The sequence below is a fragment of the Macrotis lagotis genome, chromosome 7 (genome assembly GCF_037893015.1).
Source record: "Macrotis lagotis isolate mMagLag1 chromosome 7, bilby.v1.9.chrom.fasta, whole genome shotgun sequence".
NCBI classification, from domain to species: Eukaryota; Metazoa; Chordata; class Mammalia; order Peramelemorphia; family Peramelidae; genus Macrotis; species Macrotis lagotis.
In genome coordinates, this window is record NC_133664.1 from 13,562,419 (window position 1) to 13,588,079 (window position 25,661).

Here is a 25,661-nt window from a genome sequence, read left to right on the forward strand (position 1 = left end):
GAGGAAAGGATTGCCCAGGGAGTCTGGCTGCCATGGAAGGATTACATCTGCAGCTTATTGAATGTTTGATTAAAAACAATATTGGGCTTCACTCCCAACACCCAAACTTGCTTGGTGACCATTTACATGGAAATGAAGGAATTTCAATCTGTCTCTGTGTTGACACTAACTCCCTGTTGGAATTTTCTGCCCAAGCTTACTTAATTTTCCCAATGAGCGTGAATATGTATTCCAGTGTTATACCTTTGGTTTTTGCACTCCGCATTATTTCACAGGGGCCCTTCTCCGTCCTATATATTTCTTCTACTTGTCAGTATTGATTGTCTCTCCTTATGTGATCAGAACATAACTGAAACATTCCCCTCGTGTTGGACACATGTTAATCTCCAAGCTCATCTAAATTCTTCTTTTGTATCCCTTTATTAAAGGAAAGGAAATAAGCTTTTGGATGGTTCCCACCTTGTGCTAGGCCGTGGGCTAAGCACATCACAAAGATTATCTCATTTGATCCTTATGACAACCTCGCCAGGGAGGTGCTGTTAAACATTATCCCCTTTTCACACCCGAGGATACTGAGGCAAACAGAGGTGAAGTGACTTGCCTGGAGTCACACAGCTGGGAAGTGTCTGAGGCTAGATTTGAACTGAGGCCTTCCTGACTCCAGCTGCCTATAGACTATTAAGCAAAGTACCAGAAAAATGTAATTCCAGAGGCTCCCCACCTCCACACGTCTTCCCTGAATTCCTATTTAATGGTGTTTCCTCCACCTCTGAGTGAGCGTCAATAGATGGATTGTGCCTGGCAGTGACGTCTGCCTCGTGCAATACCATAGCGAAAGACATTTGCCACTGAAGCAACACAATCCCCTTTCTATAAGAAGCCAGGCAGACTAGTCCTCCTTTGCTTTCCAGGAAAAACATTTCTTTCTGCAAATGAATTTTTATGCTTCCTTTGGTCAGACAAAGACCCCTATGTAAGTCAATGTGTTTCCCTTTCTGCCAGCCACACCAAGAACGGCAAGCCCAATTTAGTGCCCAACAGCCATAATGAGTTTCCTCTGTGTTCCTGAGAGTATCTGCCCTCTGCCCTTCTAACATCTCTGTTCTGTTTTTATCCTTAAACATTCTTCTACTGCAGTTTAGCCTTTGTGAACCATCTCAAGCATTTTGGGAAAATAAGTGTGAGGAAGGCTACATCTTCATTGCCAACATTAATTCTGGAAGTGATTTTATGTTTAAAAAAAAAAAAACAACCACCTCCCAAACCCAAGAGTGGAGGCAGGAAGGAAGCCCCTAGTTAGTAGGGAGGCCACTAGTAGAGTTCAAGCAAAAGAGGACTAAGATGGTAACAGTAGAAAAGAAAAGAGGAGAGATGAGAGACGTGACTAGGAGAGAACTGCCAGTATCAGATGGGAGAAATCTGAGACAACCTGGGAAGACAAGGACAGCTCCTATGCACAAGAATAGGAAAGTTAGCTGGGAGAGAAAAGCACATCAGTATAGAGAACTCTGGGTGTGGAAAGGCCCTCCACTGACTCCCAGGAGCAACAATTCTGGAACTAATTTACTTCTTAGATGTCTTGGGCTCTAAGAGATGAAGTGATTTGTTCCAGGATTATTCACTAGAATGTATCAGAAGCAGGTCTCTAACCCAGGACTTCCAGATTTGGGGAAGGGCTCTCTACTCACAATACCACTCTTGTCATACTACCACCTCCCTCTCCCTCTCCTTTCTCTCTTCTTTTATCTCCTCTCCTCTCTTCCTTTCTCTTCTTCCCTCTCCTCTCTCTCCTCTTCTTTATCCATAGTCATAGTCCTGCTACTGCAGATTTCTCCCCTCTCTTATAACAAAGAAAATTTGTTGCCAGAGGCACCCCCAAAGCAACAGTCAGGTAGACTCAGTTCTCCTCCCCATAGTCCTTTCTTGGGAAAGATACTGGCAGTTCTCTCCTAGTCACGTCTCTCATCTCTCCTCTTTTCTTTTCTACTGTTACCATCTTAGTCCTCTCTTGCTTGAACTCTATAGCCTTGGTTTTCCAGAATCAAGGTTTGATTGTTGTCAATCTGAGCTTAGCTGCCCTTATTAGTTAAGTTGGCAGAGACATAGAATTGACAGTGTAGTTTGGTGGATAGAGAGTTAGGCTCCAAGTCAGGAAATCCTGGGTTCAAGTCCCCAAATTTACACAGCTGTGTGACCCTGGTCAAGTCAGCCTCCCAGTGCTTTAAGAAACTAAGATAATCAAAGGTGGCAGAGAAGGTGCCAACTCACATTTGTAGTGAATGTTTCTGCCAACTTGCTTTGATTCAAGGTATTTGTTCATATAAGGGCTCCTTCTACAAATGAAATCACAGGTCCCATCCCTAACCATTCTGACCCTGGTTTGCCTGGTTCTCCAGTGGCCTTTCCCTTACATCACATTAGTAGGATGCTCTTAGAGACACCTGGGTAGAGCCAAGTCCTAATGGATTTCATGCCCAGACCTCTCCCAGAGTCCTCCTAATCAGCCTTAACATGTTCTCATTTCATAGTCAAATCCTCCATTGAATAGCATGCCAATCAAGAAATAACCCATTTGATAATGAATGACTTCATAGGCCGAGGGGCTAATCCCCCAAGCAAATGAGCATGAACAGCATTTTGAAATGGATTAGCTTCTGGCCCAGATGATTGTTGAGTTTGATGGCAGGACCTCCATTTGGAAATGTCCAGCAGGCAGCTGGGAATGAGGGGCTAGAGCTGAGAGAGACAGACTTGGAAGTAAACTACATGTTTTCCAAGCCAGGAGAGCAGATGAGATTTCTGCAGATTTCCCAAGGACAAAGCAGAGCAAAACACCAATGACTGAAACTTAAGAGGATGCCCACATTCTTGGGACAGGAGAAGGAGCCAAGAGAGGAGACAGATGGAACGGGCAGGAAGGAAGAGAAGCAAGATCCCATGGTATGACCAAAGCCAACAGTTTAGGGAAAGAGGGCCTGTGATATTGGGGGGATGGAGCCACAGGCTGTGGGTCAGTTGAGAGGGCTGATGGTCTCATATGAACACTGATGCACCAGAATGCTGAGATGGTTGAATGTGGGCTATGCAGTCAATGAATCTTTTTCAGTTGATAGGTTCCTTAAGAGGAGAGGGGCCAATAGAAATGGCTTTTTATATGTTTGAAGTAGGTTTCAGTTGTGGATTTTGGGAATAGATGTGCCATTATATGCCATGACAAGACTTCCAAGAACTTGGAGCAGCTGTTGGGCTATATATACCGAGTGGGCCGGAAAAGTGAGAGGACGGAATGTTACAGGCAGTATTCCATAGTGTTCGCCTAACATTTTATGGTACATATGAGTCATGGCTGTGCTGTATGGAGATTAAGCAGAGACCAAGGCCTTAACTTTGCCATCAGACAAACACTCTGCCTTTCTTCATTCTCCAGGCAGGCATTTTAGAAGGTCATTTCCCAATATTCTGATCTTGATTTTTCTAACAAGCTGGTTTTTAATATTTGAACCCTCTCCCCAGTTTCCTGGATTGGACACTTTAGCTCCTTAATACTCAGCAAGACAAGGACATCTGCCCAGAAAAAAAGAAACATGCCCTGGTCCTTGTCCAAAAAGGAATGTTACTAACACAGCCAGTCACAGTGAGAGTGGGTTACTTTATCTTTGTTCCTAAGGACTGATTGCAAAATGGTTTATCCCTGATATTTTCCCCAAGTTAAAATAAACACAAATATCTGTGTTGAAAAGTTTAAAAGTTTACCTTCTTGAATATAGCATTTGGGAAAACTATACATTCACTTGACAGGTTTCACTCCTGACTCTGGACTTCTCTACCTGGAAGACACCTCCCTTGTCTGGTCTACTCAAGATCTCCCAGAATCTGTAGCCAGGATTCTGTCTTTTCACCCTAGGTAGCCCTCCACCCCTGTGGCCTCTCCTCTGGTCTTCTCTCTTCTCCCGGCTCCTTTCCTAATTCCCTGAAAATCTCTGCCTCACCAGGGACCAGCCTCTCCACCCTTTTTCAGGTCTCTTTGTGGAGTTATCTTTCCATTTTAGATTATAAACACCTTAAGGGTAAGGCTTGGTTTTCATTTCACTGAAATTTATATTCCCAGACCTTAGTTCAGTGCCTGGGTCAAGTCTCAAACACATTTCATAGGCCAGGAATATTTCAAACCTATTCCTTTTTTCCCATGACTCAGATTTTGAGATAATTTCTTCAAGTTTATAGTCAAGTTTTCTATGTTTTTTTAAAAAAGAGAGTGGTATGTATATTTGTATATTTATATACATTCTATAGGTTTCTGTGTGTGTATATGTGCATATAAACATATATTTTCTTTTTGTCAATTTTTAATTTTTTTTTTTTGCAAAGCAAAGTTAAGGGATTTGCTTAAGGTCACACAGCTAGAAAGTATTAAGTGTCTGAGACTGAATTTGAACTCAGGTCCTCCAGACTTCAGAGTCGGTGCTCTAACCACTGTACCACCTGGCTGCCCCAATTTTTAACATTTTTACTTAAAGTTTTGAGTACCAAATTCTATCCCTCTCTTCCTCCTTACACTCCCATTGTGTAAATATAACCCTCTCAACCTCTGGGAACCTTGGTTTCCTCTTCTTTCAATGGGGTTTGATGAGATGATCCTTAGGCCCCTTCTGCCCCAAGCTCTGATCTTGGGAAAGACCAGTATACTTCTGGGGCTGGGAGGGAGGAAAAATTGTTCACCTGGAACTGCCAGGGGAGTCGAGGCCCACCTGAAGATGAAGTGTAGGAATGCAGATACTGCTGAACCAGTAAGGCTGAGATGATTTCTATCAGTGAGTAGAATGGAAGACCCCTGAGGGTCAAGGATGCTTGGTTCTTGTCTTTCTCTCCCCAGCACCAAGCCCAGAGCCCAGTCTGCAGTAGCCTCTTGAATGTTCTTGTATTCAATAGGATTCTGATGAACAAGAAAAGCCTTGACTCAGCCAAGTAATGTTTCCTAGCTTTTCTGGAGAAGGCAGGGTGCCCAATAGACCTCGACCCCTGGATCATGGCCTTGTGTCACAATTCCAATTTCTCCCACAGCAGAGGGATCCTTTTCATTAACCTAATTCTTGGGTTTTGTCCACACGATCCAAAAAATCCAGTTACATTAAAATTTGCACCAAACGGTAAAAAGCAAATAACTCTTCATCTGACTACAAGGGTTCTCTACCAGCTTCATATACTAACAAGCTGTGTGACCTTGGGCAAGTCCCTTAACCTCTGCCTCAGTTTCCCCAACTGTAAAATGGGAATAATAATAGTGCCCAATTACTCATTAGAGAGACCCAAGCAGGGAAGGGGGTCATATCTACCTGCAAGGTGAGATAATATTTGCAAAGTGCTGAGTGCATTGTCTGAGATATATAAATGCTAGCTATTATCATTGTTATTTTTTGATGACGATGCTGCCCCAATGTGTGTGACGACTCCCCTGGGCAAAGCCATGGAGCCCTTCTTGGAAGTAGATTTTTAAGTGTATAAAATAAAATACATAGGATTGTAAAGAAAATCAATTCTATCCAAATATAACATACATATACATGTATGTGTATTATACATGTATATCCACATATATGGATATGTATGTGCATGTGGAAAACCCTGATGGAAAAGAAGCTTCTCAAACTTTGGGTAGTCATATGGCAGTGACTAATCTGGCAGCTGGAAAAGATAGGGTTAGGAGGAGAGACAAGATTAGGGGAAAAAACCCCAGCCAACTTCTAAGATAAGCTGTCCCAGCTTCCCACCTGCTTCCAGATGCCTTAAACCACTTTCCTAATTTCCCAGTTGTTAGTTCTCCTTCCCTCTTCAGAGTATCAGATCAGACACAGGGGAAGGGTCTCAGGGGCCACCCATCCCATCCAAAACTTTCTCGATTTACAGAGGAGAAAACTGAGCCCTAGAGAGAACCACAGGCCCAAGGTGGTAGAAGCAGATTCTCTGACTCCCTGTCATTTGTATGTTATTTACGGAGCCTTCCCCATAATGGAGCCTCGCTAAAATGTTTGGTACATTTAACTGAATTGTCGGAATGGAAATTGCTTTGGGAGAACAGCATTTTTGAATGCGTGTCTGGACGGAGCCCAGCTGCCAAGGCTTGCCATGGTGGTAGTAAGGAGTGACATCAGTCCCTTTCCTAGGCCAGGTTTTGAGAGAAGGGGGCTGTGGGACCAGCAGGCCCGGCTGGCCCTAGGAATGGGGAGCTAGTTCCCACAGCTTCACCCACTTTACCATTTTAAACTTCAGAAAGGGGGCTGGAGCCGGCAGTCCTGGCTCAGACCCTTACAGAATGGGGGCCCCTGGGAAGTGTATTTCCTCCTCTGGTCCTCAGTTTCCCCATCTGTCACCAGAAGGGTTTGGGTTGCCCGCTCTCTGGCATCTCTCCAAACTCGGAGCTCCCCAGAGCCACAGGGCTCCTTTGGTGGAAGTGGGGAGCCCGGGGGCCCCGGGCGGCGGCCAGCCCAGCTCGGCGGCGTCATGGAGGGCCGGGGACGGCAGGGGGCACGCGAGAGTCAGCTTCGCCAGCTCAGCTCGGGCCCGGCCGGCCCGAGCTTGGGAAAGTGGGCACAAAGTCCCGGGGGCCAGGGCGGGGAGCCCGGGCCCCTGGCCGAGGGGCGGGGGCCCTTGGGAGGCGGAGCTGCGGGGGGCTCCTCTGGGCCCCGCCCGGGCGCCTCGGCAGTCTCGGGGCCAGATGCGCGCAGCTGGCACCGCTGGCTCTCCTGGCGCGCCTGGGCGCACGGCCACCGCGTCTCCAAGACCCCGGACGCTCCTCAGGGGCAGGCTCCGGGCGGTCGGGGGGCGGGGGGCACCGGGGGCCCCCCACCCCCCTTCCCCGCTTGGGTCTCTCTGGTGAGTAACTGGGCCCGGCCCTCCTGTCCAGGCTCCTCCGGCCTCCCCCCTGCCATGCCTGCACCCCTCTCCGACGACTTTAAGTGGGCTTCACCCCGAGGAGCGGGGCCCGAGTTGGGGGGAAGCTGCCAGCCCCAGCCCAAGGAGCCCGACCTAGGAAGAGAGCAGGGACGTGGGTCCTTTTCCCACGAGCCACGTGGTGCTCCGAGCCCCTCTACCTCTTTGCCCAAATGAGAGGCCACGTGGTACCCTGTGCCCCTAACCCTTACCCTTACCCTTACCAAGGAAGGAAGACACCTGGGGCGCTGGACCCCTCAACCCCATTCTCAAAGAAAAGGCCCCAAGGCCGAGGAGTGGGCCACATAGTGCCCAGGATCCCCAACGCCCTGTCCCTGGAGGGGAACCACAGAGTGCTTTGGGCCCCTTTCCTTTTCACCCCAGACAGCCCATGGGGTAACAGGAACCCCTTTCCCAGACCTCATGTGGTGCTATGGCTCCTGCTAGTTTCTCCTTTAAAAAGTCCAGTTGAAGTCCTTAACTCCAAAGCCACCTTCCTATTGCTTGAGCTTAGAGACCCTAGTGAACTCCCACCCCAGCACCCCTTTGCAGACCCCTTTCTCTCCTCCCCCAGCCTTCGCACAGCCCAGCCTAGCTGTCTTTGGGGGCCTGGAACTCAGGGCTCCCTATTGCCTTGTACCCCTCTGGGAGGAAAGGTCTTAGAGAGTCTAAACCCCAATTGAATCTGCCCAATTCCTACTCCAGGCGGGACTTGAATATCTCTACACTCTGTCTCCTACCCCCGTTTTAGAGGCAGCTGCATTACCCCTCATTTGAATCCCGATTTTTCTAGACTTTTGTCTGTTCTCCCCAACAGGCAGCAGCGGAAGGCAAAGCCGGGACCTAGTCTCTCCCCTAGAAAGGTCACACCTCTCTCTGGCTGAGCAGTTGATGTCTGCAAACAGCTGCACTCTTCTCCAAGGACATGACAACAGGAGGGGATCTGGGATTTCGCCTAGAGGCTGCTTGTGACTGGAGCTTGGTGGAGTGAATTGATTTCCTTCTCCAGGCCTCAGTTTCCTTCTCTGTAAAATTAGAGCACTGTGCTTAGGGGATCTCTGAGCTCTCTTCTGGTTCTAAATGCTGTGATCTTTGGAAGGGAGAGACTGGATAAATGGATCATGAAATGGGAGAAAGAACTCTACCTAGAGAGTCTGGATCCCAATTCTCCCACTTTGGCAAATTCCCAGCTGGTCTCTGGGCTTCTACACTGCCTGAAGCTGCCCCTTGAGAAGCCCAGAAGCACCCCCCCCCAAAAAAAAACTCAGAGTCTGGAGAACAAAGTTTTAGCTCAACTCAAACTTGTCTGATTTCCTCTTCTGTAAAATGAGAGTGTGGGAGGAAATGCCCTCTAAGGCCACTCCTGGCCTGATCCTGAAATCCATTTTGCCAAATCTCTCAAGCCATTTTACTGTGAGTCAAGGCCAGCCTTGAATAATAGATAATTACACCCCCACTTTGGGACTGGGAGGGTAAAAGACTCATTGATTGGAGAAGCATTCAGCTAGAGAAGAAAAGGTCCTTCCAAACAACAGGCAGCTGATTTCTCCTACACAGTCACTTACAGCCTGTTTGCTATTGTGTAGTTTGGTTAAATGGGGGTCTAGGAGTGAATGCCCCCTGCCAGAGCTCTTAAGTACAAACTCTTTAAGCAGGGAGGGAGAAAAAGAGAGAGGTATATGTTAGCAACTCAAGCAAAGGGAAATCACGAAGCAGTCATTTTCTGGTCAGCATGATGGCCGGGCCTGCTGGGATACTGGACAGAGTGGGCTGGGGCAGATTGTGTCCCGGAAACTGACTGGTGGGCTGAGGTTCCCATTGGGTCCCTGCTGCCTCCTCCGGGCAGGGATTGTGCCCCTACCCCTACCCTTGGACCACAGAATCCTGCTCAGGAGGCCTCCCTGAGACTTCCCATGCCAGGGGCTCTTCGTTGGGAACCACAGCCTGGAAAGATTTTAAAGGATTCGCAAACTAGGGTGGGGAAAAAATAGATCTTTATTTTCATTAACTTCTAACTGAATGGAGTATTTCCATCAATGATGAAAATAAAAAGAAAACCTTCTGAGAAAAGGTCCTTAATCTACATCAGATTGACCAAAGGATGGAGGGGGAAGGGGGTTCTTTGACCCCAAAGGGTCTAAAAAAGGCCTGTTTTAACCCAATCCCTACATTTTACAGAAATGACCTTAAGAAAGTTTATTTAAATTTTGGATGTGCCCATGGGATGTGAATTCTGAGAGGACAGGGTTAGCCTAATGTGGGGCTAGCCCAGTGCAGAGTTAGCCTTGTGTAGGGGTAGCCTAGTACAGGATTAACCCGGTGCACAGTCAGCCCCATGCAGAGGTAGCCTAGTGTGGGGTTTGCCCACTGGAGAGTTGGCCTTGTACAGGAGTAGAGTCAGCCCAATGTAGTTAGCCTAGTGAAGGCTAGCCCAGTGCAGGATTAACCTAGTGTAGGATTTACCCAGTTCAGGGCTAGCCTTGGGTAGGTCTAACCCAGGGCACATAGAGCAGAGAAACCGTAGATTTCGAATATGGGGGCTCTATTTCTGGGTCCAAGAAAATGATGAGAAAGGAAAAAAAGCCCAACCCTCCTCCCTCACGTTTCAAGGTTACAGCCCAAAGAGCCTCCAACCAGCTCAGTGCTGCTCTCCTGCAGGAGGAGGCAAATCCTTTGACTCCATCGTTTTCTTTTGCTAGAGAAAGGGTTTTGACTTCAGGGGATTCCAGTCCGGGCAGATTTGTGAAGGGAAAGCCAGAGGCATGTGAGCGGGGCCCAGCCAGCTCTGACTCAGGCCCCCAGGAGTCTCGGTCTGGTCTCGGCCATGAGTAGGCAGGTCCCAGCCAGCTCTTTTCTCTGAACTAAATGGACTTGCCAAGAGCTTCAGGAGGAGTCAGTATTTCCCAATGTCGAGCTCAACCTCCTGTGCTGAGGAACTTTCCTTCTACTAGGGAGATAACCACACAGAGATAGGAAAATCCCAAGACCATTTCTGGGGTGTGGGGAGGAGCTGCCCAGAAATGAGACTTGAAGAAGAGACACTTGGAGGTTTGAATTCCAGCTAGCCTCCATGCCTTGGTGCTTCTGCATTGGATGTGAGGCCCCTTCAGGGCAGGGGCTGTATCACAAGCCAGGCACTAGCTGCAAAGACAAACACAAGGTTGCTTTTATTATTTTTAAAATAATAAATATATAATTAAATAAAGTCATAAAATTAAAATTGGTTTTTAAAAAAACTTAACAAACCCCAAATAAAATGGACAGCTTTGTCTACATAATAGAAAGAAAAAGAGGACTGTTCATGAAACTGTAGGTCTCTGTTCCATACAGCTGGCTTTTCTTTTAAATCTATCACAAATTTAGCCTGAAGCTTTCAAAGTGTATCATGGGAGAGATGGGGCTCTAGAAGGGTGGTGGCCAGGCAGAGAGAGGGATGTTTTGGTTTGGGAAATTTCCAGAGCCAGGGTCTAAAGTCCTGGGACCCTTGGGAGAGAAATTCTTTACTGGAATGAGAATCTGTGCTTGATGATGTCTATAAGCATAGCAGGAATATTCCTGGAGAACCAAATAGGGCTAGAGTGGCCTGGACATGGGGAACTCTCTTCAGCCATCAGAAGCCCAGGTTGAAATTTGAGTGCTGGGTCAGAGGCCCTTCTGGAAGAGTTTATATTAGTGTTGGGGCTACCTCCATGAAGACCCTAAGCAACCAGTATGGGCAGTATTCACAGTATTGGCAGCCTAGGAAAAATGAGACTAATTTTGGCCATTAAATAAGTCCCGCTTGACTTCCCACATTCACATCTGAACAAAGGTTTAATGCTGTTCATTTGCTCCTTTTTGTCCTAGGGTCCATGAAGCTTAGGGTGAATTTCCAGTCATTTCAGGTATGGCTCATTGGGGGGGGGGGGTAATTTAACCTGGGCTCTGAGGGATGATTGGAATATTTGGCCAAGGATGAAAACCCTAGTCTGAGTGGGCATAGTTCACATGCTCTGATGGGTTAAAGGATTTAGCTGAGGCCAAATGAACATTCTTCTAGACATTTAAGATGTTGGGAAAAATGAGAAAATCTACCTGACAGCCAGATCAGTTGAACACAAAAATGCTTCAAACTGAACAGCAAAGACTCTCATTTAAAAAACTGAATAAATAAAAACCCAGGAGGGGGTCCATCCCCCTCGTCAGAAATTCTGAAACCAGAAATTTGCTAGATAAAGAACTTAAAGTTTTTGGTGTCAGTGTTGGGTGGGTTGGCTTTTTAACCTCTTTTAGAAATGTAGACCATTTTCCTGACTTAATAGAGAAGTACAAGAATGACTGTTTTTTTCTTGAAGATGATTATTATGATCAGTGACTGGGCTATAGCTTGCCGTGATTGTATGTTCTTGTGAATTGTTGAAATTTGTTGAACTTGGACCCTCTTCACTAAATGAGCCTCAAGTCTCTCCGGTTGTTTTTGCTTTAGGCTTTATATACAACAAAAATCCTTTGCATTTAAGATATGTTTGTGTCCAACACTAAGGGGGAGTGAATATGCTTCCTTTTCCTGGTTATCACTTCTTTCTTAGGGACTAGTCTCTGGAAAGCACCACATGCCACCTTCTAAAAAGTTTTCCCCAGCCTTTGTTGTGGACCCCCAACTCCTTGGGGGGAAGAGGGCAGCCTGGCCTGGGTTTCTAAGTAGCCAAGTACTGACTCTCAAATTAAAGTGGGATCTAAGAAGGGTCAGTGTAGAACCAAGGGCTGAGGTTTTATCACTGAAGCTCATGCTTCAGTTTTGGGGCTCCCAGCTCACAATCTTTCCATTCACAATGGCCAAGACAAGGGTGCCCCACCCAGGAAGATCCAAAGAACAGGACAAAATATAACCCAGCTCAGTCAAAAATTTGCAGGATGGTTTTTATCCAGGAACTTAAAATACATAGATAGGATGATCAGAACAAGAAAGAGATCCAGCTGAAGTCAGAGTCACTTATCTGAAACAAATCAAGCAAGAACCACAGCAAAACCCTGTTTTAGCTGTGCTGTGTGCACAGCTAAGTGAGTCTTCCAGCTTGTCTCCATATTTCTCCTCCTAATGGTATCACAGCTCACTGAAATAAGAACAGCTCTGATTGTACCTGAGGAGTCAAAGCTGAGCACTGATCTAGAACACTAAATGCTGTTTTTCCTTTGTCAGGAGAAGAAAAGAAAGCCTGACAATGAACACGATATCAACACAAAGAGGTGGCTCCTGCAGAAGGTCTTCTAGAAGCCCTGGGAGTAGAGGAAGCTGAGATACCTCAAAGGTCAAAGATCCCATAGACCTCCCCACACTCTCAAGGCTAACTGACATGTCTAAGGTCTCCAGGTAACTGTGGCAGAGCTGGGGTTAGGATCTCTGTCACTGTGCCCTTTCCTACACATACTATTCTGCCAGGAGGGAGCCCTTCCAAGAAGAGTTTTAGATGTCATCTACAGTTCCAATGGGAAAGGAGATGACTCATCTAGACCAAGGCATCCTTCAAAAGCCCAGATCCAAGGAGTGGAGCCTAGTGAGGGAGCCTCTGGGCCCATAGTGAGCCAGAACAATGAAACTGCTCTCTGGGCAACATCACCCCTGGAGGGGCAGGATTTGGGGTCAGGGGCCTTTTCCCTCTGAGTCGGTCAAAGAGGCTTCAGTTGCCAACTCAGCTGAAAGACACTTTTGAGAGGGAGCTAAATCCTGCCTCGGGAGGCATGTCTAGGCTAGATATGCTCTGCTTCTGGGACAGCCTCCAATTCCAAGGGAAACCTCTGAGGCAGACCCTTGCCCATTGCATTTCTTGTTTTTGTTGGGTTTTTTTAGGTTTTTGCAAAGGCAAATGGGGCTAAGTGGCTTGCCCAGGGCCACACAGCTAGGTCATTATTAAGTGTCTGAGGTCAGATTTGAACCTAGGTACTCCTGACTCCAGGGCCAGTGCTCTATCCACTACACCACCTAGCCACCCTGCCCATCACATTTCTCATAGACCCCTTGCTCTGTTTTTCTAAAATGACCAGAGAAAGTTAAGAAGAATGGGTGATCTACACCCAGGGGAGTGTAAGGTCCTGGAGGGCAGGGCTGCTAATGATACTTACCAAAGGGCTTTGTACATGATAGGTGCATACAAAATGACTGATCCAGGGATTTGTAGCCTGGCATCTTGGCAAAGGCCCTGAATCCAGTCAGAGAACTCCCGGGCTCAGCCCTTGACCTTGGACCAGCCTCTCTGCTTTCCATCCCTGACTCCCCTCCCCCCGCTAATTAATTACTCTATATTTCCTTTGGTGAGATACTTTGTATCTCACCCTTGCTACAAAGTAAACTCCCAAGGGGCGGTTCCTCCAGTGTATTTCTTGTCTAATATTTCCAGAAGGCAAATAAACGCTCCACCATTGGTTGACTTCACCTGAGTCTTGGCTTTCTCATTTATAAAAGCAGAGGCTGGGGGGGGGGGCTGGGAAAAGGGGGTGTACTCCTTCAGGGCTCTTCAGGAAAAGGGACTTGCTTCTAGCCTAATGCTTACATTTTCAGTGACTGGTATTAATAAGAAGTTTAGCGTGTGGACGGAAATTTCCAAAATTCCCCATGTGTTGGAACCTTTCTCATGATCCCTCTCCTCCTAATATTGGTATCACAGCTCACTGAAATAACCACAGCCCTGATTATGCCTGAGGGGCCAAAGCTGAGCACTGATCTAACAAGAAGAGAAGAGAATGGAAGCTGTCTGGGTGAAGGGCAGTTTTGGTTTTGCCTGGAGCTTGGGCAGGATTTCAATCCAGGTCTTCTTGACCTTGAGACCATCTCTATCCACCAGACCTTGTCACCTCAATCAATAAACCCCAGTGGCCCCCTATTGCTTTTAGGAGCAAATATGAGATTCTATTTGGTTTTGCAAATTCTTCACAAACTGACCTCAGATGACTGACACTTACTAGCTGTGTGACCTTGGGCAAATCACTTCACCCTGATTGCCTCACATTCAGGGCCATCTCCAGTCATCCTGATTTATATCTGACCACAGGATCCAGATGACTCTAGAGGAGAAAGTAAGGTTGGGGATTTAGCACAGCACCCCCTCACTCAAATCCAGTTCATGTGCTTATCATGGCATCACTTCTCTGATGTCATGGTCTTCTTTGAGAATGAAGGACAAACCATCAACTGCTAGTATAGGACTAGGACTATGCCTTTAGAATTGTGAGTGATTGACCTTCTTCCATTTCTTGGGTTATGGTGACCCCTTTACTCTTAATATACCATAGAGTCTCTCAACATGCCCCAGAGATTGCTATCTGTTACTACAGGCTGGGGTTAACAAAATTCTTGGGACATACTTGGGATTTAGGGAGCCTCATAAGTAAACTTAAGGGATGGTAACTTCAAACTGGCAGAGGGATGGTGATGGACTAAGAAATAGATGATAGGGAACTGGAGACCCAGGACAGCAAATGGTCTCCTGAGTGGTACCTGATGCTTTACTTTCCCAGGAATGGTATATGACATGCATGATTGGGAGCCTAATGTGATTTTTCTCCCTCTTCACACAGGGCCAGAGAGGCTGAGAGGCTTCCTTGGAGCCAAAGCCCCAGCTGTCTACTCCAATGGTACCTGATTTAACAAGTCACCAAATTCTTTTGTTTGGGCCTCTCAGACAATGGTCTCTTCTTCCTGGGCCTCTGGCTTACTTACAAATGCTTGGGTTCCAGACGTTAGCATGTTAGCTCAGTTGTTTGGAACTTGACAAACATTTTCCCAATGATTTTCTGCTTGGGACTCAAGCTGGCCAGTAAATGCCCGTGTAACTCATAACATAAGCAGAGTGATCTTGCCCAGGGACCCTAACCAGCCAGAAGAACAGTGTTTCTATGGGAAAAAATGCATGCCATGCTCCATCTTGAATACTAAAAACAACATATCTCTGGCAATGTCATCGGACTGTGGGCCCCTTCCCTAGTCTTCCACTTCCGATATGGCAGTTGGTTTCTGGGATTGGGAGCACAATGGGGAGCAGTGGAGTCTAGGGGGAGAAGGGCACAAAGGACAATCCTACAAGGTAAGAGAATTTGGAGCTATGTGGCATGAGACCTGGGAATTCTTCTGAAATGCCTCTCTGATTGACCACAGTAACTTCAAGGCTCAGCTTAGGGGCCCCATTCATTCAAAAGCTTTCCTGGATATCCTTAGCTCCAGTTGAAACTGTTCCCTCCCTCATGGGTCCATAAAACTTGAGCTGGAGGGGATCTTGGTGACCATCAAATCCAATCCCCTCCCTTAATTGGGGAGAAAAATGGGGCCCAAGGAGAAGTGACTTGACCAAGGTGACGAGACAATCAGCATCAGAGACAGGATTGAAACCCAGAACATTCGGCTCCAAGGACTTTTTTCACTGTGCATCATGGTCAGAGGATAGGACTTGGCCATGTGCAGACACACCTTAAATAATCTAGGTATGAGTATTACTTTCCAAGCAACTAGAACTGATAAGAAACTTAATGAAATGTTTTCCAGTAGTACAAGGACTCTAGGATTCAAATCCTGCCTCCTTTCTGATTCCTTGTGACCCCTTGGATCCAGGGGTGACTCCCCTGTCCAGGCCTTATTTTCCCCACTTCTAAGATGTCCCCCCATATGAGGGATTTGCTTTAGCTTACCCTTGAGAGACCAAGCATTCCTTGGAAGTTTTGTCCAATATTGGAGTTCCAAGGGCCATAGATTTAGAGCTGAAAGGAACTCAGGGCTCCCTAGGCCAACATGCTCATTCCACAAAAGAGGAAATAGAGACCTAGAGGACTGAGGCAACCTGCCTCTTCTCAAAATCTTTGCCTGTTCTGTCACTCTACATAGTATTAAGTTTACCCTTCCCAAACTCTCCTTATTTGTAGGGAAGTACAAGCTTCCTCAGGATGGGAGCTACCATTTCCCTGTTTGTGTGGAATCCTCTAGGGTCTTGTACACAAGAGGCAGCTAATTCCTCTTGCTGCATTGGGATCCCCTATGCAGGCATTCCCCGGTGCTGGGTCAGTATTGACCTCAGTTCATCAATGGATCGCTGAGCAACCAAAAAGTTCAAGTGGTTTGCAGTTAATGATTTCAAATAAATACTTGGCCTCTTTCAGAGATTTTATAGCCAGTCATGTTGGAAGCTGACTGGGGGCTAAAGGGGCCCCTTGCTATACTACCCCCTTCTCCTTCATTTTTCTTCCTTCAACCTTGTAAAGGGAAACAGAATTCTTTCTCCCCCTTGTCTCTCTCCCTCTCTCTCTCTCTCTCTCTCTCTCTCTCTCTCTCTCTCTCTCTCTCTCTCTCTCTCTCACACACACACACACACACACACACACACACACACACACACACACCTCCAGATGTGTGAGATCTTTAGATACACAAAAAAACTGAAAGAGGATTTGGTGGCTATCCAGAGTCAGGTCATCGGAGCTCTTTAGTCTGTGTGAGGAGAAGTTGAAACAGGGAAAAGGCTCTCTTTCCTTTTTCCCCATGGTCAGCCCTGCTGGAGGAAGGGGTAGGAGGAGGAAATTGGATGTCAAATGAAGGAGGGGAGCTCAGTGCCTGTGTCCAATAAGCCAACGGGTGAGGGCAGCTGTTCTGACATCTGTGGAATGGCATCATCTCCACACACATACTCTATTGTGCCACACCCTAGGGCTTGCCAAAAAGTTATGCTCTTCCCCACCCCCAGGCTTATACCAGTTGTCATTTTTTCTATTCCCTTCTCAGACCAGGACTATCCCCTACAGGGGTAAGATCGGGAGGGTCAGAGATATGGTATGGTCTATACATTAGTCCCAAGTAATTTCCTCAGAATCCCCTTTAATCTGGCCCAACATTTTAACAATGCATACAAGTGAACTGAGAAATGAGCAGAAGGAGCAGAGTTTGGTCCAGATGTGTGATTTTTAGCCGTGTAGGGTACTCCCAAGTTTGAAAAGCCTCTCCATTAATGAAAAGCAGCACTTCTACCTTATCATCTTAGAGGGTTGTCTAGAACCCTGAGAGATTAGTGAAGACACAGAATTAGAGAATGAGAGGGAACATAGGCACTGGCAGCATGTGAATTTGAGAAGCCTCTTGGAGAGTGGGAAGCAATGGTGATGGAGCTTTTTGACTCTCTGAAACTCAGTTTCTTCAAATATAAAAGAGAGTGGTTGGATTAGATGATCTCCCTGATCCCTTCCAGCTCTGGATGGGTGAGCCACGATCTTAGGTAAGCCATCTAGGGGAGCAGGGCCAAGTGCTGCTGACTTCTGCCAAGCAGGTTTAGACAAGTATTTGTCCAACAGAAAATGGAGCATTTTTAGCCAAGTGTTAACCCCTTGGACTTGAAACTGTTGGGTTGTCCCTGCTCCTAACAATGGCTCCTGCCTTGTGATGTTCAAAGGGCTCCATATCCAGTGCTCCCTTTGATTATCCCAATTAATCCGAGTTAGGTAATTCTGCAATTCTCATTCTGCCTGTAAGGATCTACAGAGAAGGAAACTGAGGCTTGAGTCATGGCAGCTCATTAGCAGGCAAGGCAAGGCCTCTGTACCTCCACCTCTAAGGCAGACAGTGCTCTTTCCATTGCTTAATGCAATTAGGATGGCAACTTCAATTAGGGCTCCAAATTGTACTTTCCATTCTTTTTTACAGTGCAGGCTCCAAATGAAATTCTGGCCAATCAACAGGCTGGGTGACAGGCAGCCAGGATCCAAAAAGGGTTTGACAGGTGAGATTGAATTGACTTGATTTAATAAGAAGAAACCAGAGAGAACTAGATGTAAATCTCATCTTACACTTGGATTTTAAAAAATTGACCTCATAAGTTCAAGATAAGGAAGCATCACTTGCCAGAGAGCAGTTCATGTGAAAAAAAGTCTAGGCAGAGTGAAAAAGGGCATAGGAGCAGAAAGAGAGTGTATCTTAGAATCAGGAAAATTTGTTTTAAGTTCCCCCTCACTCAGTGACTAGGAGACTTGTTGCAAGTCACTTAACCTTTAAATGCCTAAGACACTCTCTAAAATGATGTTAACAGTTGTCAGTGACATCACTGGTCTGGGCAAAGACCATAGACCCCCAAAATGGTCTAAACTATTAAGACAGTGTAAGCCAGTGTGAGCCAACCCTGTGAATATGGGACATATGTGTCCCTATGAGCAGGCAATCAGAAAAGTCCATTTTTCATTTAATCCTCGCCACAGCCCTGGTGAAGAAATTCAGGTTAAGTGATGGACTCAAGGTCATGCACCTAGGAAGTATCTGAGACTGATTTTGAACTCAGGTCTTTCTGAATCCAGGGCCAGTGCTCTATCCACTGAGAAACCTAGGTGCCTCTAGGTCAGAAGAATCATATGCATAATGACACTGACAATATTAAAGAAAAGATATCTTAAAGGAAGTTAAGATTTGAGGGAACAAAGAAATATATATTGGTCTCAGCTAATGAAACATGGCACCTGGGGCCTGGCACATGATATTTTCTCCATAAATTGTTAGTATTATTCCTTCTTCTTAGTAGTGGGACTGGGGGACAATGATGATGGGGTGTGGTCATTGGCAGTTAGCATCACTGGATCTGGTGATTTTGATAACTTGGTTTTCTTTGTTACAAGGGGGGGTTCATTTTTCTTTTTGAGTGAGGAGGATCTTACTAAAATTATTGTGATGTTAAAAAAAGACTAGAATAAAACTTGTTAAATAATATTTTTCTTTAAATCCCCCCTCATAACCCATTCTCTCCCTCATATTTACCTTGTGGAATTCCAAGGTTCCACAGTTTCTGTTCCACTTCCTACCTAAGTCTTTTGTGATCTCCCCAGCTGATATTCCTGAAATGACTTTGTATTTCTTTGTACTATTCATTTTTATAAATGTTGCTCCCCTCCCTGGGGGAACAGGTGCTGTCCATTTTTGCCTTTCTGTTCCTAGCTCAGAGTATATGTTTGATCAATGTAGAATTGGTTTAAAATTTTTAAGCACAAAGGAGTGCAATTCACTCACTCTGGGAGTCCAGTGAGCTGGTGCATACAAACTCCTAGTCACCCTGAATATTATTATAGATGAAGGATAAAGATATGAGATATCTAGAAATATTGGAGAAATATCTAGAAATATGAGGACTATTAGAGAGACCTAGTATCTTTCTGACCCCAACTCAGGACAGTCAGTAAGATGATTCTTTGGAAAAGGGGAACCAGGGAGCATCACACAGCTGGAAGAGTATGTGATGCCAATGTCGGCATGAATTCTGGAGGGCTGAAGAGAAAACTTTTTCCTTTGAGGGACTAAAGTCATAATGTCAATAACTTGACTCTAAAAAAATAGTCAAGGGGCGGCTAGGTGGCACAGTGGATAGAGCCCCAGCCCTGGAGTCTTGAGAACCTGAGTTCAAATGCGACCTCAGACACTTAATAATGACCTAGCTGTGTGGCCTTGGGCAAGTCACTTAACCCCAATGCCTTGCAAAAACTTAAATATATGAATGAGACTTTTTTCAGTTTTTTAAATCTATCATAAAAATAATTTTAAAAAATATTTTGTCAAAAACTCAATAAATTGTCCTAATAAACATTATAGTTTTGTAAATTTGTGGATTGGAAAACTGTGCCAATTTCTTGCCCCAAGGTGAGTCTGAATTGGTACAACTAGTAAACCCACTTCCATCTGATAGCAGCATTCCTAAATGACAAGGAAAGGCCCGGAAGTCACCTTAGTGGTTGACATTGCAAGTGTATCTTCCAAAAGCACTGGCCTTAGGAATTCAAATTCAGCCTCAGACACTTGACACTAACTAGCTGTGTGACCTTAGACCATCACTTAACCCTGATTGCCTCACATCCAGGGCTATCTCCAGGTATCCTGATTCATATCAGGCCACTGAACCCAGATGGCTCTGGAGGAAAAAGTGAGGCTGATGACTTAGCATAGCCCCACTTCACTCAAATCCAATTCACATGCTTGGCATAGCATCATCTCCCTGGTTTCTTGGTCTTCTTCAGAAACAAAGGACAAATATCATCTTCCAGAGGTGACAACTTTGGGTCAAGATATTACCCTGATATAGAGAAAAGAAAACTTAGGACCAAATTGCCTATAAAACTAGACTTCTCCAGTCTCTGTGACTAGAGTAGAGCAGCCAATGCACAGAGAGAAATCTTTCCATCACCTACATGCCCTAAAGTGGATAATAGGGACAGTCCTGGGGTCTCTGACAGCAAGTCTAATGTAGCAACTAAGAGAATTTTAAACACAGAAAGAATGCAAACTCTTTGAGGGCAGGGATGATCCCATCTTTATCTTTGTAATCCCCAGAGCCAAGTATAATATCTTCCATACAGTTGGCCCTTAAAACTTTGTTGAATTGAACTGAATTGGGCCAATATTATATAGTTGGGCCATATAGAGTTGGGCCATAATTATATATATTATATATTGTATTGAATGAAACAATCAATTTCTTCTAACATTTTAAAGGTATATTATTTTCTGCTGAAGGAAAAGATTGTTTTCTTCATTATATAAATCCTTGAGAATAAATATACTTTAAAGTCCTGGTTAACTGGCATTCAAATAAGCAGAGTTCTCAACTGGATTGTGTGTGCCACCCCCCTCCAAAAAAAGGGCAAAAGTTGCTAGAAGGGAGAATCAGAGAAGACCTAAGGACCTAAAGACCTAAATACAGCGCTCCAGCTGCCAAGTTTCTGAAGCTTTCAAACACACTTAAAAGCCACAAGAGTTTCTTTGAAGATTTTTATATATAAATGTGTGTGTGCTAATTACAACTATTAAGGGCCTCTAGCTTGGGATTTCACACCTTGTCACAGCACCATTTCCCTGTCAACTAGTTGTGTGAGGCAGAGTTCTAATTAATTTACTTTCCTGATGTCTCATAAAAGTCCTTTATTTTTTCAAGACAACTATGACCAGGATTTATTATCTAAAACACTAATGGACCTAACTGAGAAATGCAAGCAAAGATATATGCACCAGATCCTGTCCTTTCCACGTTTTCAACTGGAGGTGAGTGAATGATAGACAAATCTAACTTTATGCTCTTAAAAAGCAGCCCCATTCAATTGATGGCTTCTTTCCTTAGGAAAAGCACTTATTTTGTGTCATTTTAGCCTATATTCATTATGTTATACACCTATAATTTTTGGTACAAATGGATTTTTTAACCCTTTATTAATCACTAAATTCAAACAACCAGAAATTTTTCCTCTACAAAGCTAGTACTCATGTTACATGATATTACTTATGGTCCCCAAATCTGGTGTTCCCTGCTCTCCTATTTTTGTGTCTTGATGATCAAGGTCCAAATGAATCTTATTACTAGATCTATTATTTGCCCTTCTCAATGAGACTTCCCTATCCTCCCCCCTCCCCCCTTGACCTGCCAATACCTTTAATCCCTTTCCTTCTATCTACCCTCACCTCTTATGGCTTCTATAACATTTATCTGTCTTCTTCCCCCCCTCCTATTTGACCATTTCTTCTCAGTCTCTTCTGCTGGATCATTATCTATGTCCCACACACTAGATATGAGTCTCCCAAGACTCTTCCTTTGGTTCTCTTCTTTCTTCTCTAAGTAAACCCATTTGTTCCTATGGGACAAAAATATATATATATATATATATATATATATATATATATATATATATATATATATAAATGGCTCCCCAAACTATATTTGAATCCATCAATAAAGCAGCAATTAATGTCATTTCCCATTTAACATCACATGTTTTTGCTTGTGACTGGATGTAATCTTTTAAAGAAAGAAATTAAGACAATTTGCAACAATTTTCAGTGTATATTATTTATAACTAATCAGAAAGTTGTGATTCATTAGTCTTAACTGGTGGCAACTCATTCTGATGATGTTTTTGGAAGTAACATTAATACTGCTAGTCAAGTGTTTTGTCTTTCTTTTTTAAATTGGAATTCCCATTCCTTCATCAAAGTGTTGGATGGAGAGAGCCAGATCTGAAGTCTGATCCATAACATACATGGCACAACTAAAGTTCACTATCAAACACTCCCTGAAAATGAATAGAGCTACAATTCTTGCCTTTGCTTAATTCCTAAATAGCTACTGTTTCAAAGTCATCACGTAGCATGAGAATCTTTCCCATGTGATGGCATATTGTGGAGGTAGCATGTTTGTTTGGGGGGGGATGAAGTACACAGGACCTAGAGTCAAGAGACATTCAAGTTCAAATCCTGGCTCTAAAACTTACTAGCTGTGTGGTCTAGGTCAAGTTCTTCATCAGCCAAAAGACTCAGTTTCTTTAACTGTGAAATGGGAACAACAATACATATTCTACCCACTGGTGGGGAAATGGGAAAAATGGTGTGTGAGAAAAATACTTTAGAAACCTTAAAAATACTACAGAGATGAGCTATTATTATTCTTCCCAACCTACAATTACCCCCCCCCCACTGGGGAGTGGGATAGAAACACAAATGCCATCATTTTGGCTAGCTTAACACATACCATTTTGGTATGCTAACAGCCTTTAGGAATCTCTGACTAATCTTCACATTAACACATGAAGAACAGAAATTTGCAGTAGGGACCATGTAATTGGCATTATTAAAATCCAGCTGTTGTTGGCACATCCAGATGAAAAGATGGGGCTTCTCCACTAATACCAATTAAGAAGCAACTTCTCAATAAGACTTCTCCATTCTCACTCCCCTTGACTTCCCAATAACTTTGGACATGGTTAACCCCCCTTCCTTCTGTCTACCCTCACCTTTCATGACTTCTGTAACATTCATCTGACTTTGTTCTCCTCCTATCTGACCATTACTTCTTAGTCTCCTTGTTGGATCATTAGCCGTGTCCCACTCACTAGATATGAGTCTGCTAAGACTCTCCCTTTGGTCTTCTTCCCTTCTGTCTTCACTAAGTTATTCCATTTGCCCCCATGGGTTAGTCATTTATATAAAAATGTGGACAATTAGGTGGCACAATGGACAGAGCACTAATTCTAGAATCAGGAGGACACGAGTTCAAATCTGGCCCCAGACACTTCATAATTACCTAAGTTGTGTGACCTTGGGCACATCACTTAACCCCATTGTATTGCAAAAAAAAAAAAAACAAACCCAAACACATTTATATAAAAATAATTTCCCAAAGTATTTATCCAACCCTAATCTTTCTCTTGAACATTATTCCTGTTTTGTCTTTTGCTTCCTGGACCTCACCAACTAAATATTTCAAAAGTCTTTCAAACTCAATAGAAGCTTTTATTTCAGCACAATTCTAATCTTTTGACTTGTGTCCCCTCTTCAGGGCTCTGCCCTCTGCAATCTATCCTACACCCAAATTCTACTTTAATGAAGGTATAGTTCTGATCACACTAGTTTATTCTTTTAGGAGGTTCAAAACTCTTCATTGCCTCTAGAACAAGATACAAGATCCCCAGCCTGGCATCCCACATTTTCCAATAACTAGTAGCCACCCATCCAGATTTCTTTTCCTATTTCTCCCCATTCACATGCTCTGTCTTCTAGTCTAAATGGTCCAATACCAACCCAAACCAACATTCCATCTTCCACCACTGTGCCTTTATGGAAGCTCTCTGCCCCATGCCTAGAATGTTCTCCTTTCTCAGATGAAGCTCTTAGAATATCTGGATTCCCTCAAGCTCAGCTCAGGGACCATATTTTAAGTCTTTCTGAGCCTCTAGTTCCAGTGGTTAGGCTGAAATCCCTTTGCATTTACTGACCTGTGTACTTGTAATATCTTTCCTAGTACATTAGAAGATCCCTCAGGACAGAATGTATGTAGCTTTTGTCTTTCTATCTCTAGCGCCCACCACAGTGCCATACACACCATAGGCATTTGATGAACATTTGTTGAAAAGAGTTGAATTTTCCCTTTCCACGCTGCCCAGAAGAGGGGTCCATACGGCATTGTTCACGGTTTCCATCATAACTTTCAAGGGAAACTTTCACAATGTCCAGAGCCCTGGATGTCTTGCAGATGAAGGAAGAGGATGTCCTCAAATTCCTCGCTGCGGGCACCCATTTGGGTGGCACCAATTTGGACTTCCAGATGGAACAGTATATCTACAAAAGGAAGAGTGATGGCATCTATATCATTAATTTGAAGAGAACTTGGGAAAAGCTTCTGCTGGCAGCTCGTGCCATTGTTGCCATTGAAAATCCAGCTGTTAGTGTCATCTCATCCAGGAACACTGGCCAGAGAGCTGTTCTGAAATTTTCTGCTGCCACTGGCGCCACACCTATTGCTGGATGCTTCACCCCAGGCACCTTCACTAACCAGATCCAGGTAGCTTTCAGGGAGCCTCGCCTCTTGGTGGTCACTGATCCTCGTGCAGATCATCAGCCTTTGACTGAAGCATCATATGTTAACCTTCCAACCATTGCACTGTGCAACACAGACTCCCCACTTCGCTATGTGGACAATGCCATTCCATTTAACAACAAGGGAGCACACTCAGTGGGTCTGATGTGGTGGATGCTGGCCCGAGAAGTCCTGCGGATGTGTGGTACAATCTCCTGTGAGCACCCATGGGAGGCCATGCCTGATCTTTACTTCTACAGAGAGCCAAAGGAGATTGAAAAGGAAGAGCAGGCCTCAGCTGAGAAGGCAGTGACAAAGGAGGAATTTCAGGGTGAATGGACTGCACCTGCCCCAGAATTCACTGCTGCTCAACCAGAGGTGGCTGATTGGTCTGAGAGCATCCAGGTGCCATCTGTGCCCATTCAGCAGTTCCCTACTGAAGATTGGAGTGCTCAGCCGGCTACTGAGGACTGGTCTGCAGCTCCTACTGCTCAGGACACTGAATGGGCAGGAACTACCACAGAGTGGTCCTAAGTTTTACCCAGATGCTCTAATAGTATTGGAAAAATGCAGATGGAAAATAAACATTGGTTTCTTAAAAAAAAAAGAGTTGAATTTAATTGAAAAGAATGTTATTTAGACCTCCTATTGGCCAGTCCTGAAATTGGTCAGAGTTTGAATTTTAGCTGTAGCCCTGTCATATACGTATGTGGTTCATTTTCCAGAGACTGAGCTATAGAAACCACCCCACAATAGAAAATAAATATATTTTGCTCAGATGGCAATACCAAGGATATGCTTTTAAAGAATTGATCTAAGTTTTAACTGTCCAAGCTGGAAAGCCCATCTATGCTCATTCTATCCATTCTTCAGGACCAGCTGAAAATCTGAAGTTATTTCTTTCTCACATTCTCTCATAGCATTTCTACCCTTTTTTCTGTAATAGTCTTCTTTTTTTTAGGTTTTTTTGCAAGGCAAACAGGGTTAAGTGGCTTGCCCAAGGCCACACAGCTGGGTAATTATTAAGTGTCTGAGACCGGATTTGAACCCAGGTACTCCTGACTCCAGGGCCAGTGCTTTATCCACTATGCCACCTAGCCACCCCTGTAATAGTCTTCTAATTTGTGTTGGTATTCCACTGGATCCATGTCTTGGGTGAGGATGGGGATGGGGAGACTGTATTTTACATCTTTTTATACATGAGAGAAACACAACTGATTTTCTAGCCAACCTCCTCAATTTTTGGTAGTACAGCAATCACTTTATTATTTAGGCATCCTGAACAAGGAAGGTAAATTAGTAAATGAACAATTGAACAAATGAATAAGGACATCAACTAATGAGAAGTAGCTGGAAACTGTGAAATCTGAATCATTTTAATTGAGGAAATTCTCTAATAGATTTTATCAGATAGGA

At 44.6% G+C, this 25,661-nt stretch overlaps 1 non-coding gene and 1 pseudogene across 1 annotated transcript; both read left to right on the forward strand.

Moving 5' to 3' along the window:
• Window positions 1–2,657: 2,657 nt before the first annotated feature.
• LOC141494363 (small ribosomal subunit protein uS2 pseudogene) lies at window positions 2,658–24,895 on the forward strand (annotated as a pseudogene).
• On the forward strand, window positions 10,873–10,949 carry LOC141494605 (small nucleolar RNA SNORD93). Its single transcript, XR_012470504.1, has one exon. It is a non-coding gene; the product is annotated as a small nucleolar RNA SNORD93 (small nucleolar RNA).
• Window positions 24,896–25,661: the final 766 nt, after the last annotated feature.